Here is a 14,212-nt window from a genome sequence, read left to right as displayed (position 1 = left end):
AGTAGAAAAATCTTTCTTTATTTATTAAAGAAGAAATAAAGCTCTTCTTTAGAAGTAATAAGACTTACTTTCTTTACTATACGTAAGAGCTCTTTATACTAGAGTAGTAAAGAGTTCTTTAGTTTATAGAGAGTATACTTAAGCTTTATATACTTACTAGGCTTCTTAAAGCTATCTAGTATATTATATACTACTACTAGCTAGTACTCTTAGTGCGTATAAAGAAATACTTCTATAATATTAAACTAGAGAATTTCTAGATTAAACTTAGCTACTATTACTATTACTATTCTAAAAGAGTATAAGGTAAGTGTTACTATATATATAGAGTATATAAAATTAATTACTTATAGATCTTCTCTTACTACTATATAAGCTTTATACTTAATAAAGTAGCTATTCTAATTAATCTTATATATAAATACCTATTTTAGTAGAAGTAGGCGCTCTTATACTAAGAAGCGCTTAATCTTCTTCTAGATATCTACTCTATAAAGTATATTAATCTTTTTCTTATAAGCTTTATAGAAGAGCTTACTATATAAATAATTACTAAGATTCTTATACTTCTTTAGAAGCTATAGTAGTTAATTATAGTATATACGTTTAGATAGCTTATACTTCTATAAAAGTATATTACCTAAGATTATAGCTACTATAATTAAGTAGACTATTATAAGCTCTTTCTAGTCTTCTTCTACTTTATATAAGTATTAGAGAAGACTATTTAGAAGGTTATTATCTTATATACTATTTTATAAATTATATAGTATATAAACTTCTAGTTCTTCTACTTCTAGGCTTTTACGTTACTCTCTAATTTTAGAGCTTAATTATATTAGTTTTTTATAATTACGCCTTTAGCGTATTAGTCTAGAAGTAGATAGTAGTTCTATTTTACCTTATTCTAGAGAAGTTCTAAACGTAGAGCGTATATAGAAATATAGTATACTTAGAAGTACTTTATTCTAATAAGTACTATATACCTTATTCTAATAAAAGCTCTCTATATTAGAAAGCTATTTATTACTTAGTACTAGTAAGCGCTCTTTTCTAGTTTAGTATACTTTCTAGGCGCTACTATTATACTTCTAACTAGATATTATAGTTTAGTATACTCTAGGCTTTAGTATTTACTCTAAAGTAAATAGGCTAGTATACTCTTAAGAGTCTATATAGATTTCTAGTAGTTAGCTAGCTAAGCTTTCTACTTATATAGAAGATATATTATATACTACTTATTAATTAGGCTAGCTAGCCTATTTAATAGTAAGCTATAATATACTACTTTCTAGCTTCTAGATAGAGTTTTTAGAAGTATACTAGTTTTATATTTTACTTACTATAGCGCAGAGCTAGTTAAAAATATCTTTATACACTTCTTCTATATTATATAGCTTATTCTTATATAGAAAATTAATAATATACGTAAGCTCTTCTACTAAGTACTTCTAGCTACTTTTAGCGCTACTCTTATAGAAAAGCTCTTTATTAAAGCTTACGTTTCTTATTATAATTATTTAATTAAGCTTTAGAACCTATATTCTATAAATATTAGACGCTCTATATTCTACTAGGTATCTAATATAGCCTCTTAGTATAACTTTAAAGTTACGCTTATCTTATCTAGCTACTTACTTTCTATTAAGTAGATAAGCTTTATAGCTATAAGCGTAGATAGTACTCTAATCTAGGTAAAGATTAGCTATAATAGTATAAACCTTCTTACTATACTTTATATACTATATATTAAGTATAGTATTAGATACTAAGAGATTATAAATATATAATAAGCTTATATTATATAGCTAGGTTGCTACTTCTATAATATCTAGCTAGAGCTTTTTAGAAAGATTTACACTAACTCTTATCTTAATAGACTTAGTAATTATCTTCTAATCTACTCTCTCTACTCTTCTATTTAGTTTATAGGTATAGATAAAAGTACACTTTATAATAATACTTTACTCTTTAGCTTATATCTTAAAGCGTAACTTACCTCTCTAAGATAGTATTATAATATTATTATCTTAGATAATAATATAGATATTAAGCTTATACTAAGCTATAAAAAAGCTTATAAAGTTATAAAAAACTTTTATAATCTCTATAAGCGTTTTAGCTTAGAGAGTATATTAATAGATCTTACTACTATAATTATTTTTAAGTACTATAATCTAGAGCTTTCTATTATAACTAGTAGAAAAGTTAAAAAGATTTTATAAAATTCTCTAATAAGGTCTTAGAGCTTTCTTACGTAGTTATCTAGAGATACACTACTTTATATAAGTAATAGCGTAATACTTATACTTACTTTAGCTTATTCTTTTAATATATATATTACGCGTATTTTTAATAAAAGCTTAAAGCGCTTCTAGACCTAGATAGTTTACTTTTATATGCTAAAGCTTCTCTAAATTAGACTAAGAAAAGCTTCTCTAGAATTATTATAAGCGCTAGTTATTAGTTATACTTATTATAGTTAGGTAAAACTTTAAAGAATTATATTTAATAAATATAAGCTTATACTCTCTTTTAAGCTTTACTAGTATAAAGTTATTAGTAAGTATTTCTATATAAAGTGTTAAGTCTAACTCTAGGTACTATAGTCTAGCTTTATTAAGAGCTACTTTTAAGATAATATTAATATAGAAACTCTCTATAAGCGCTACGCTTATTAGAATAAGATTCTTTATATATAGTTCTTTTTTTCTAGTTAAAGCGTTTCTAATTCTTTATATACTATATCTAAGTACCTAAAAGAAGAAGCTTTCTACTTTTATAGTATAGAATTTATATACTTTTATAAAAGTCTTTAGCTTAAGTAAAAATATATTATTAATAAGATATACTACTACTTTATTATCTAAGATAGTGCTTATAAAGAGTAAGTAAATATTAAAATCTATAGTAGAGTATATACTACTAATACTTAGCTAACTTATAATAAGAGTAGAGTTAATAAGTATTACCTAAATTAACTCTAGATAGATAGAGTTTAGGCTCTTAATCTATACTTACTATAAACTAGTTTATCTCTTCTTATTAAAAGCTCTTTATAAACTATTATACTTTAAGTTTCTAAGCTTAGTAGTAATCTTAGCCTTAGCTTTATTAAAAAGCTTTAGAAGTTTATCTATAAGCGCTATTTCTAAACGCTTATATATAGTAGTAGACTACTTATAGTACTATCTATATAGGTAATTCTTCTTAGACTTCTAGAATAAGTTATTATTATTAGAAGCTTATTATAGTGCTTCTATAATAGTAAATACACTACCTCTACTAGTAGAGTAAGTAGTATACTTTTAAATTAGCGTAGTAAAAATCTTTAACACTTATTTAAGAGTAACTTAAGTTTTACTAATAGTAAAAGCTTTAATAAAGTTCTACTATATAGAGTACCTCTATTCTAGAGTAAGCCTAATACTAATTACTTTTAAATAGTTCTAGATAGTAAGTATATTATTAACTTTAGTAAGTTTATACGCTTTAGCTTAGGCTAGAATATAAAAGTATTTCTATTACTAGCGCTTAGCGTTAATACGTTTCTATTACACTTTCTAAAGATATACTTTATACTATAAGTATATAAAATTCTTAGTGTAGTTCTTCTCTAGAAAAAGTATAAACTTAAGATATTTAATAAGTACTTATAATATAGCCTCTTTCTTTATAAAGATAAAAAGTATAGTAGAAGCTAGAAGCTTTAGACTAATAGTCTAATTAACTTAGTTCTAAAGATACCTAATATAAGTGCTCTTTAACTACTATTCTATTACTTATACTTTATACTTTATAATAGATAGGTTATACTTATTAGTATAGAGCTTATTAACTAAAGCATTCTATATAATTACTACTAGCTCTAGAGTAGTTAGAACGCTTATCTAGATAAAAGTAGCTATTTTAGTGTTAGAGTTAATATTAGCCTAAATTTCTTTACTTAGAGTATAGAATTTAAACTAAGTAAACTACTTAAGCTAATACGCTAAGTTAGTAAGTGTAAAAGCTTTTATAAAGATTATTATAAAGTTACTTATTATAAGTAATAGAGTAGTGCTTCTATAGAAGTGTAAAGATTAGTAATAGAATTAGTATTACTATACTTTATTAAACGCCTTATATTTTAAGTATATAAATATAGAACTATATTATTTTCTTAAAGCGCTAGGCTTATAACTATTATATTTAGAAGTATAGAAATAAATAGAAGATAAATTATTATATTATAAGCTTACTTAGAAAGCTCTCTTAAGTAGTAAAGCTTCTAAGAGCTTATCTTAATCTATACTAGTATAATTATATACTATACTCTTAAGAAGTATCTAGAGGTGCGTTCTATAATAAATAGTCTATTATATTCTAGTAAGAGGTAATTAGAATAGCTTAGACCTTACCTAGATATAGATATATAAGGTTATCTATCTATATAGTATTCTAAAGTAGGTTATCTTAGATAGAGGCCTACTAATAAATATAAAGTATTAGAATACTTTTTAATACTATTTAAACTCTAAAAGAGTTCTTATGTTTATATTCTATCTCTAGATAGATAGTTAAACTAAGTAGTAGAACTAAATACTAGAATAGTACTTTTAGTATTACTATATACTAAAATAGAATAACTAAACTCTATAAATATCTATTAGAAAGTTTACGTATAATAATAGTATTTACGTAACTACTAGTATAACTTCTTTCTAAGTCTACTATAGTACTAATCTAAGAGAAGTAGACTAGTTTAGTATAGTCTAGAGTAAGAGAAAAAGCTCTATAGAGCTTTCTACTACTATAAAAATACTTAGCTTATAAGCTAAGTATAAGAAAAAGATTATTATAGCTAATACCTATTAGAAGGTATATACTAATAAGAAGAGAATACCTTTTCTATTTAAGATAGAGAATTAAGTTTTAATCTTTAATTAGTATATATATTCTACTAAGCTAAAGAAAAAGCTAGATTAGAAGTATATAAGCTCTAGGCGTATAATAGCCTAGATTAGTCTATCTACGTTTAAAATTAATATACCTAAACTAAAAGTAGTTTATCTAGTCTTTTATATATTACTTCTAGAACTATATAAGCTAACTAGATATTTATTATATCTACTAATATAAAGTATTAATACTATATATAGATTTAGTAATAATGTATATAATATTAACTAAATCTTAGATTAAAGGCGTAATAAGAATAATTAGTAGAAGTATCTTATTAAATAGTAAGGCTACTCTAATAAGAAAAACTCTTAGAAACTAAAACTAGAGATTAGTGTAGAGGTACTATAGAAGTTTTAGAATAATAAAAGTATATAGCTTTAATATTAGTCTAAAAAGAAAAAACCTAAGTAAGGCTATAAATAGTCTTCTAAAAAGAAAAGAGATAAGTTAAGATAATACTTAGAGAATAAAACTAAGTATACTTTTACTAGTTTTTTTCTAATTTAGATTTTTTAATATAGTATTTAATAGTACTATAGTCTAATAGCTTACTTTAGCTATTCTTATAATAATTATATACTACTTATTATAGATTATTATAATCTATTTTATATTATAAGGCTTTACTTCTATTAATTTTCTATAGATTTTAGACTTTAAGACAAAATATTATATTTCTATAAGTTACTTAGAAGATAGATTTTATAAGACTTTAGTAATTCTTACTAAGCTAGGTATACGCTAGAGAATAAGCTATTAAAGCCTATTATAGGTTAGAGTAACCTAAGATAAGCTAAGAGTTCTAAATATTATACTTAAAGACTACTTTTTTACTAGATTTACTACTAAATACCTAAACTAGTACTTAATACTCTAAAATTAAGCTATATACTACTAGAATAATCTAGAATAGCCTATTATAAAGTATTTTACCTATTCTTAGTATTATTATAGATTACGTTAGCTACCTTAATTTTCTTAGTAAAAACGCTTTTCTAACCTTAGATAGTATTAACTCTACTATTTTTAAGAGTATAGATTTTAGTAGCTTTATTTAATATAATCTTCTTAAGCTAAACTTTCTTAGAATTAATAACTATATACTATTATAGATTAGAATAGCCTATAATAGTCTAGTATAAAGAAAACTTACTTTTTTAGAACTATTCTTTATTATATTATTAAAAGTACGCTTCTACTTAGCTATATAAACTTAATTAGAGACTAAAACTAACTCTTTAAAGTAACTAGAAGTAGAAAGGTAAACTAAAGACATAGTGTAAGAACCTAGTCTTAGACCGCTAGACTAATACAACCTAAAAAGGTAAGAATAACTAAGATAGTATTCTTAGTCTAAGATAATATATATATAGATAGTAAGGCTCTAGCCTAATAAGCTCTAGTAAGATCTACTAAGCTCTATTAGGCTCTAGGCCTTACACTATCCCCTCTCTTAGGTTCTAGCTAGACCTCTAGCTAGATATATATATACTAGCCTTAAAGCAGCTTTATATATATTAATAGAAGCTTATCTATTAGCTAGAACTACGCTAGTTCTAGTTAAGCCTTTACTCTAGGCTAATATATAGATTTCTTAAAAGAAACACTAGGCTTTCTCTTCTAGAGTAGAGATTCGAACTCTAGACCTAGAAGAGGTTATCTTAGTTATTATGTAAGAACCTAGTCTTAGACCGCTAGACTAATACAACCTAAAAAGGTAAGAATAACTAAGATAGTATTCTTAGTCTAAGATAATATATATATAGATAGTAAGGCTCTAGCCTAATAAGCTCTAGTAAGATCTACTAAGCTCTATTAGGCTCTAGGCCTTACACATAGTAGACTAATAATAATAAGTTTTACTATTATAAAGAAAAAGCTTCTCTATATAAAGTTAATATTATCTATTATAGATTAGAATAGCTTATAATAGTTTAGAATAGCTACTTACTTCTTAATAATCTTCTTAAAAGTTATAGCTATTTTTAGAAGTTTATTAGTAAAGCTTTAAATCTCTTAAGTAGTATAATTATAAATAGATTTAATCTACTAAGCTAAAGCTAAAACTTTAGTACTATTAGTATTAGTAGAAAGTATAATCTAGTTACTCTAATTATTAACTTAATAAAGTAAGTTATAGTTATAGATAGTAATAGTGCTTTAATTAATCTTTTACAAAAGATTACTAATAGTATAATTAAAGTAACTATTATCTAATTTAACTTAAGAAGTTTATATAATAGGTTAGTATAGATTATAATAGCCTATTATAGAGTATTATAACTTACTATATAGTAATCTTAGTTAAGAATCTAGTACCTAAGACACTTAGACTAATAGTAGATCTTACTATTTATAATATAAAACTAACTACTTAGAAGACTAATATACTTAGTGCGTTTTAGAATTTTTTTCTTATCTAGTAAGTAAATAAAGTAATAGCTAACTTTTCTAAAGTACTTAACACTACTAGTAGAGAAGAATATAATATAGTAGTAATAAGAGTTTATAGCTTACTTACTATATTCTATAAAGATATTTAAAATATTAGTAAAGTCTATAGTAAGCTATTCTAAGCTATAATAGCTTTAGATAGGTCTTCTAGAAGCTAGATAAAGTAGGCTTATTAAGAGTAAGCGTAAACATAAGTAGAATAAATAGTATAATATAGATAGTTATCTACTAGTATTATATTAGCTTAGTTATATCTTAGTAATCTATAATACTCTATAATAGTTTATAATAGGCTATTATAGGCTATCTAGGCTACTAGTAGAAAATATTAAGATTAGAAGTACTTACCTAATTATTATTAGTTAGTATAAGAGTAATAGTTAAGAAATTTAAAAAATCTTAATATAATACTACTAAGACGCTAGCTACTAGCGTAGGTAGTAGTATTTACTATAATATTTTATTATTACTTATTTTAGTAGTAAGTAAGAAAATTACTAAGTAAAAGTAAAGATAAGTTTAAAAAATAACTTTCTTATAATATAGCGTATTTTATATTTACTAATATACGCCTTAATTACTAAATAATAATAATCTATAAAATAGCCTACCTTAGCCTAGAATAATCTATTCTATCTAACTCTAGAGAATTAAAGCTAAAAAAAGAGATATTATTAGAAACTTATATTCTAGATAGTTAAATAATGTTATATAACTTAACTTAGCGTAAGTATAAGTAAATCTAAGAAATTATTATTTAGAAGGTAATAATTTATCTATTCTTACTAGATAATATACTATTACTTTACTATCTCTTATATTCTATATTAATTAGTAGTTATTTATCTAATACTAAGTTATCTTTACTTTTATATATAAAAAGTAGCTATAATTAAAGTACTACTTTTTTAGCTTACTACTAAGTAGTAGCTAATAATTTCTAAAAAAAAGTTTTTAAAAAGAGTATAGTAGTAAAAAGTAAGCTTAGTAAATATACTACTTACTAAGTTTAGTATATAACTAGTTTAAGATAGTTAAAGTAGTTAAAGCTAGTATTATAAGTTAATTTTATAGCTTTATAATATTTACTATTTATATAGAAAAGTAGTATTATAAAAAAAAAAATCTACTTCTAGACTAGCGCCTTAGCAAATAAAACTAGGATTACATTAATACATTAAGAGAGGCTAGGCTATCTCCTACCTGCAACTCCCGCCTAGCATCTCTAGCGCCCTGCTGTTCGCTTGCGTGTTTCTCTCGTGAACACTTGATTTCTAATATGCGGCGTCACGATCTCTTTGCAGCACTTACCCGAAAAGTGCACGCCTTCGTCTGTCCCAAGCTCCACGCGATACTGATCTAGGATGACTGCGACGAAGGGGTGTTGGACATGCAAAGGTAGTGCTTGATCTCGTGGAGTTCGGGATGTTTTGCCTTGTTAACATCCTCCGTAGATCGCAAGGTCTCGTGTGACCGCACTGTTCCTGCGTGCATCAAGTGTTCCAAGACCAAGCGAGCATGCGGTGGTTATGGCATTCGTCTCACATGGCCCCAGATGGATAAACAAGAGAGGTCTCTGCCAACTTCTGCACGTTCGGGGACGCAGCGCACGATAAGCCGACGGAGGACTGAGCAATGGGTCAATGTGTCGCAGACTGATGTCCTCCTCCACATCCTTGCTAGAGATGCTAAAGGCGGAGGTACGGCGTCTCAAAGCAAGCTGTTGACACGACTTGACGTGTGATTAGTAAAAAGCGAGCATGTTGAGAGATATAGGCTTGCATTGCCCAGACTTACCCAAACCATGGTCCCGGTACCGAAAGCGATCACTGCTAGCGAGGCGGGTCTAATACGGTATTGTATGACCTCTTATGGGGGATGACTGTCTCAATATTAACTAGCCGCAGTTGAGAACGTGATGATCGGTATCCTACCGACCCTGGGTCGTGATAAAGCAGGCGTCGGACGGCTATTATTGCGCATGGCCTTATCAGGACGATCAAAAGCGTCAAAGGCTTTACTGCTATCTGTTGTCGCATTGGCCTCGCGTCATCGCGGACACGATGCGGTACATGCGGCCCGTGCAAAGAACGCAGCTATAGACGCGCTGATAAGTGCCACAAGCTCTGAAATGGACCATGATGCCAGTATTGAGCACATTGCCACTGGGCTGACTTTGTGTTTGGTAGAAGTGAGTACCCATCCGAAAAAGACAAGGACGAGACTGACGAATTACCGGCACAATCATAGACAAATCTCGACTGCGATTGGATAGGTCATTTGTGCGGCGCAAGAAACGCCTTACCTACTATTGAGCAGAAAGCATACGACATTGGCAGCGATGCAGCTGTCATACTCGAATGGCTTTACCACTTCGTCACCTTCACACGCTTCAGTTTCCGGCATTGGCGCACCTATATGATTCGAGCAACATCGCAAGAGCTTGGTATCAATGGCGCAAGCCCTCATTGTGTCATGCAGTATCGAATTGCTCGAACGTTGGTAGCAAAGAATATGGCGGCTATCTCCACCTACGTTCATCCGGTGGTTCAACTTCTCGCCGATGTCTTAGACACGAGACTATACGCTTCCGACCCGCACTATCATTCGGTAGAATATCAACAGTTCCTAGATGATCTCAACGTTCGACTGAGCGACGTTGATTCCTTTATGGAAAAGGACGGAGAAGACGATGATCAGTCTCGTTGTCTAGAGTTAACCCGACTAGCAGGCCTAATATACCTCGAGCGCGTATCTCGAAACTTCTCAGGCGAATCTACAAGACTGGAAAACTGGAAAAAAGATGCGGTCTCCATACTTGCCAGCCTGAACACATATCCACCATCGTTCGCTGTGTTTATTGTCGGCTGCGAGACTCATACAGACGAAGAGCGGATTGTCATGCTTGACTTCTTTACGAGACTGGAACAGCATCCTCACTTGAATAGCTTACTGGAGGCGAAAGGTTTGGTTCAGACAGCCTGGATTCAACATGACCTTGGGGAAGAGGGTGAGCTTGAGTATATTCACAAGCTCAACTTGGTGTTGAGCTCGCGCAATGTAATACCGAGCTTCATGTAGCCTTTCAGCTCGTTATAGTGCTTATCATGCAATGGATGATTGGACACAATCTTTTCATTTTGCTATTTTCTACCGGCCCTCCAACCATTTGGTGCCGTCTCACATCAAATCCTCAGGATGTCTCTTCCTCATGTGCCTCATCATGTTGTCTTTTCTTGAGAACTGCTCCATGCATCCGTACACCATACACTTGACAAAATTCTTCCCTTTCGGACTGTGCTTTGCATGGATGTGTCGCTGGAGGTCGGCCTCGAAACCAAACGGCTTTTGCATACAGCCCTTGTACGGGCATCTGGCGCGTTTATAGTGTATACGGTTGGTATGCTTACTGTGATGTTGTCAACTCGGATACTGGTCATGACAGGACGTGCTACATACTTCAGGTCGCAACGGCGAGGAAATTCGTCTTGACAAAGACAGCAGATGAAGTACGGCCCTTCCGATTGTGTAATCGAACCCGGGACGGAATCATATGGTGATGTGCTTGCGGAGATACTAGTTGCTGGAGTGTCTAGCCAGTCATCCGAGAGGATTTCGGACAATGCTAATGGCGTTGATGGGACACACGGAGTAGTTTCGAAGTGATGAGCGTCAACACTGGCCGGTAAACAGTCCAATGAAACCGTGTGAGTATGGCTATTAGCTTCCACGGACTGCGATTCCTCGAGATAAGGGCGATGTATGACTGGATTGATGTCATATTCAAAAGCGAATGGTGAGAAGACTTGGCCAGTGGCTGTGTTCGAGCTTTGGCCGGCGACACATTGAGACTGTTGTAAATCCGCTCTTGAGACTAGCGCGCCACAGGAAACATTGTGGAAATCTAATATCGAAAAGCCATATGGCAAAGACGTAGCGGCTAGGAATGGGGCAAAGACGGTGAACGCCTTTACCGACACTTGAGCCAGGATAGGAACAAAGTTTGACACAAAGCCAAACACCTCGACGGTGCGGCTGCGGGAAGTATGGGAGCTAGACTGCCCTTGGAGTAAACTTTCCAAGAGAAGACTAAAGGCGGCCGGGAAGGATGTTGTGTAACAGTCCGAGAAGGCTAGCGTATGGACCTTATATGCTGTGTCACTCGAGAAGCACGCTAGGAGTGGGGATGAGGAATTACTGGACGGCAAAAGGCCACGCCTCACTGCCCAACCAGAAGCTCTACCGGTCGTTATGCCTCTCTTCTCATGCAGCTGTATATTGTGGCGGAGGCTATGGCCGCAGTGTTGCAGCGTGCGTTAACCTGAGAGGACTGTTGAGATGCCTCACGAGGTACTGCCCATAGAAGGATGTACTAGGGCTTTTGGCCTTAGCTGAGTAGTTATCGCAATTAGTGGCGAAGCCGAGCTGTCTTTCCATCATGCCTACGGTTCCCCCTCTCAGAACGATGCGCTAATGCCGCAAGAAGTTCAGAGTTGTTCGACGTTACGTCCACATGATCGACGCGGACATGTCTATAGGACGCGGGAGAGTTAGCAGTGTCTTTCTGATGCAAAAGCATCAAGGGTTTGACTCTTACTTGCTGCGCAAGGCTATTGGGTTGAAGATACCCCGCGGGACAAAAAGGGCACACGTATGCCAGACTTTGATGAATAATACCATGGCGTATCATCTCAACCTTCCTTTTGAACCCTTCGCCCCCTTCACTTCTTGAACAGCTAGGGACTGGGCAGTAGTGTAGTCTCCGCAGGTAGTGGGTTTTCATGTGCGAGCTGTATTTGTTAGCACGGGTGACTGGCATTGGTTGATGCACATACTCAAGCAGTTGTTGTGTCCACATGGGTTCTGCGTCGCAGCCTGGATGTTCACACGCCAACGGATCGGGTCTGGAACTGAAATAGATTTCGCGCGCATAAGCATCTTGCTTGCCTACTTCAACTTCTATAGCGGTTTGTCTTGCGTCCCGCGGTAGAAGTGCGATCTTAGCAACTTCGCTTTCTCTGCGATCCTTTTCGCGCTGATCTATGAGAGAGGTATCTGGAGATGTTCTTGTGTCTCCTGTGGCATTATTAGTCAGGCCCTTGACCTGATGTATTCGCATGGATAGACTCGTTTACTCACCGTCATCCCAATTCCTAGATCTGGCTGCTGCGATGTCTCGAGTGATTTCGAAGATCGTGTATCTTTTAGCTTCGCGCCGCCGCCTTCGATTTAATCCAAGGGGTCTACAGTCGCGTGGTGCGGGTGTAAGAGCATCTTGCCGTCGTTTAAACATTTCAAGTCCCTCCAACGAATCCCGGCTCACAAGGATGTCGTGACGTAGATCTTTTGCTAATGCAAACTTGATTGTAATGCTACTCTCTGCACGGGAGCCTCCTAACGCGCGGATGGATGCGATGGATAGTTTGGCACATACATATCCCGAAGTGACTACCATACTGCCATCCGCTAGTTCGATCGTATCCTCACCGGGACATATCCTGAGACTGCGCTCGGACACGAATGATGGCGAGATCATGTCGACTTCTGATCTGAACCCAGGTGTCGCTAACGTCTTAACGTGGTTCAGCTCGCAGGTCAGAAGCTGCTTCGATCTGTCCGTAGAGCGCAGGGAGAGAGCCTGGAAAGCTGACGATGGTACCCGTAAGAGTCTCTCTCGATGCTCGGTTATTGTTCTTGTCTGTACCAGGAAGCTCAATCCTATCATGACAGGTGCTGCACTTCTGGGAACGACGTAAAAGGTGCATGTCGTCATGACCAATGATTTGGTTTCAGTACCGAATGAACAAGTTAGATCGACGCGTCCGGAAGCTTCCACGATTCTCCCATCAGCCAAAACAAACTCCTTCCTCTCTGGTACTTCATCGGCTCTGGAAAGCCCTAATTTTCTTGCCACTTCGTCTGAGATAATGTTGACATCCGCACAGGTGTTCGCACATGATAACACGGTGGCGGAAATGCCTTGCCTGTGAATGGTGATAGGTAAACCTGAACGACTCTTCTTCGGTCTATGTGACTTAATCGACAGTAATGGAGGATGCTTTTGCAGTCTTGGTCGCACTTCAAAGGAAGGCAATGGCGGTAATGGTATGTCCTGCATTCTCCAGAGATTGGCATCGCTCAGGGGAGGAGAACCTGAGTTTGTCGAGTCTCCGCCGTCAGACAATGACCCGTCATCACGAACATTTTCTAGTACATCACGGGTATCAAGCGACAACGTCGATCGTAGATTTGGAGGAACCATTTGGTGAAGCAGCATAGTCTCCATGGACTGCCATTCACTTTGCTGAGCATGAATGTGATACAACTTGTGCAGCTTCCTTCGGGCCTCTAGACCATCACCAGAGCGTTCAATTTGAATTAGAATCTACTTTTTCATTAGCTCTGGTACAATTCAAATGGATCCAGCATCTACCGGAGGGGTCTCGCAAAGTTCTTGGAATAGCCATGAAGGTGGGAACGACAATGGAGGGCAGCCTCCCAGATCAGGTTGGAACGGAGTGAGTTCAGGAGAGGCGCGTAAGTAGTCATTGTCGTCGTAGTATTCCATGTTGTATAATTAGTCAATCCGAGGAGATTGTTCTCCTGGATCAAATTCGGCGGTGGCGGTTATGTGGTTAGGCTTGGCTTTGTGTACAACAGCACGGTTACAGGATAGCCCGATCCGTTGACCGGTCAAGTGCTACCAGTACTTGAGTGGCACCAGTGTCTGCTCCGCCTGCTCTAATCGTGGCCTCACTGCATAGAGACAGTCAATCGAGCACGGCGCCACCAGGCTAAATCAATCAATAATGAT

Source organism: Alternaria novae-zelandiae (assembly GCF_023758075.1).
Source record: "Alternaria novae-zelandiae strain BMP 2774 chromosome Unknown scaffold_2, whole genome shotgun sequence".
Lineage (NCBI taxonomy): Eukaryota > Fungi > Ascomycota > Dothideomycetes > Pleosporales > Pleosporaceae > Alternaria > Alternaria novae-zelandiae.
This window is presented reverse-complemented; position numbering follows the sequence as displayed.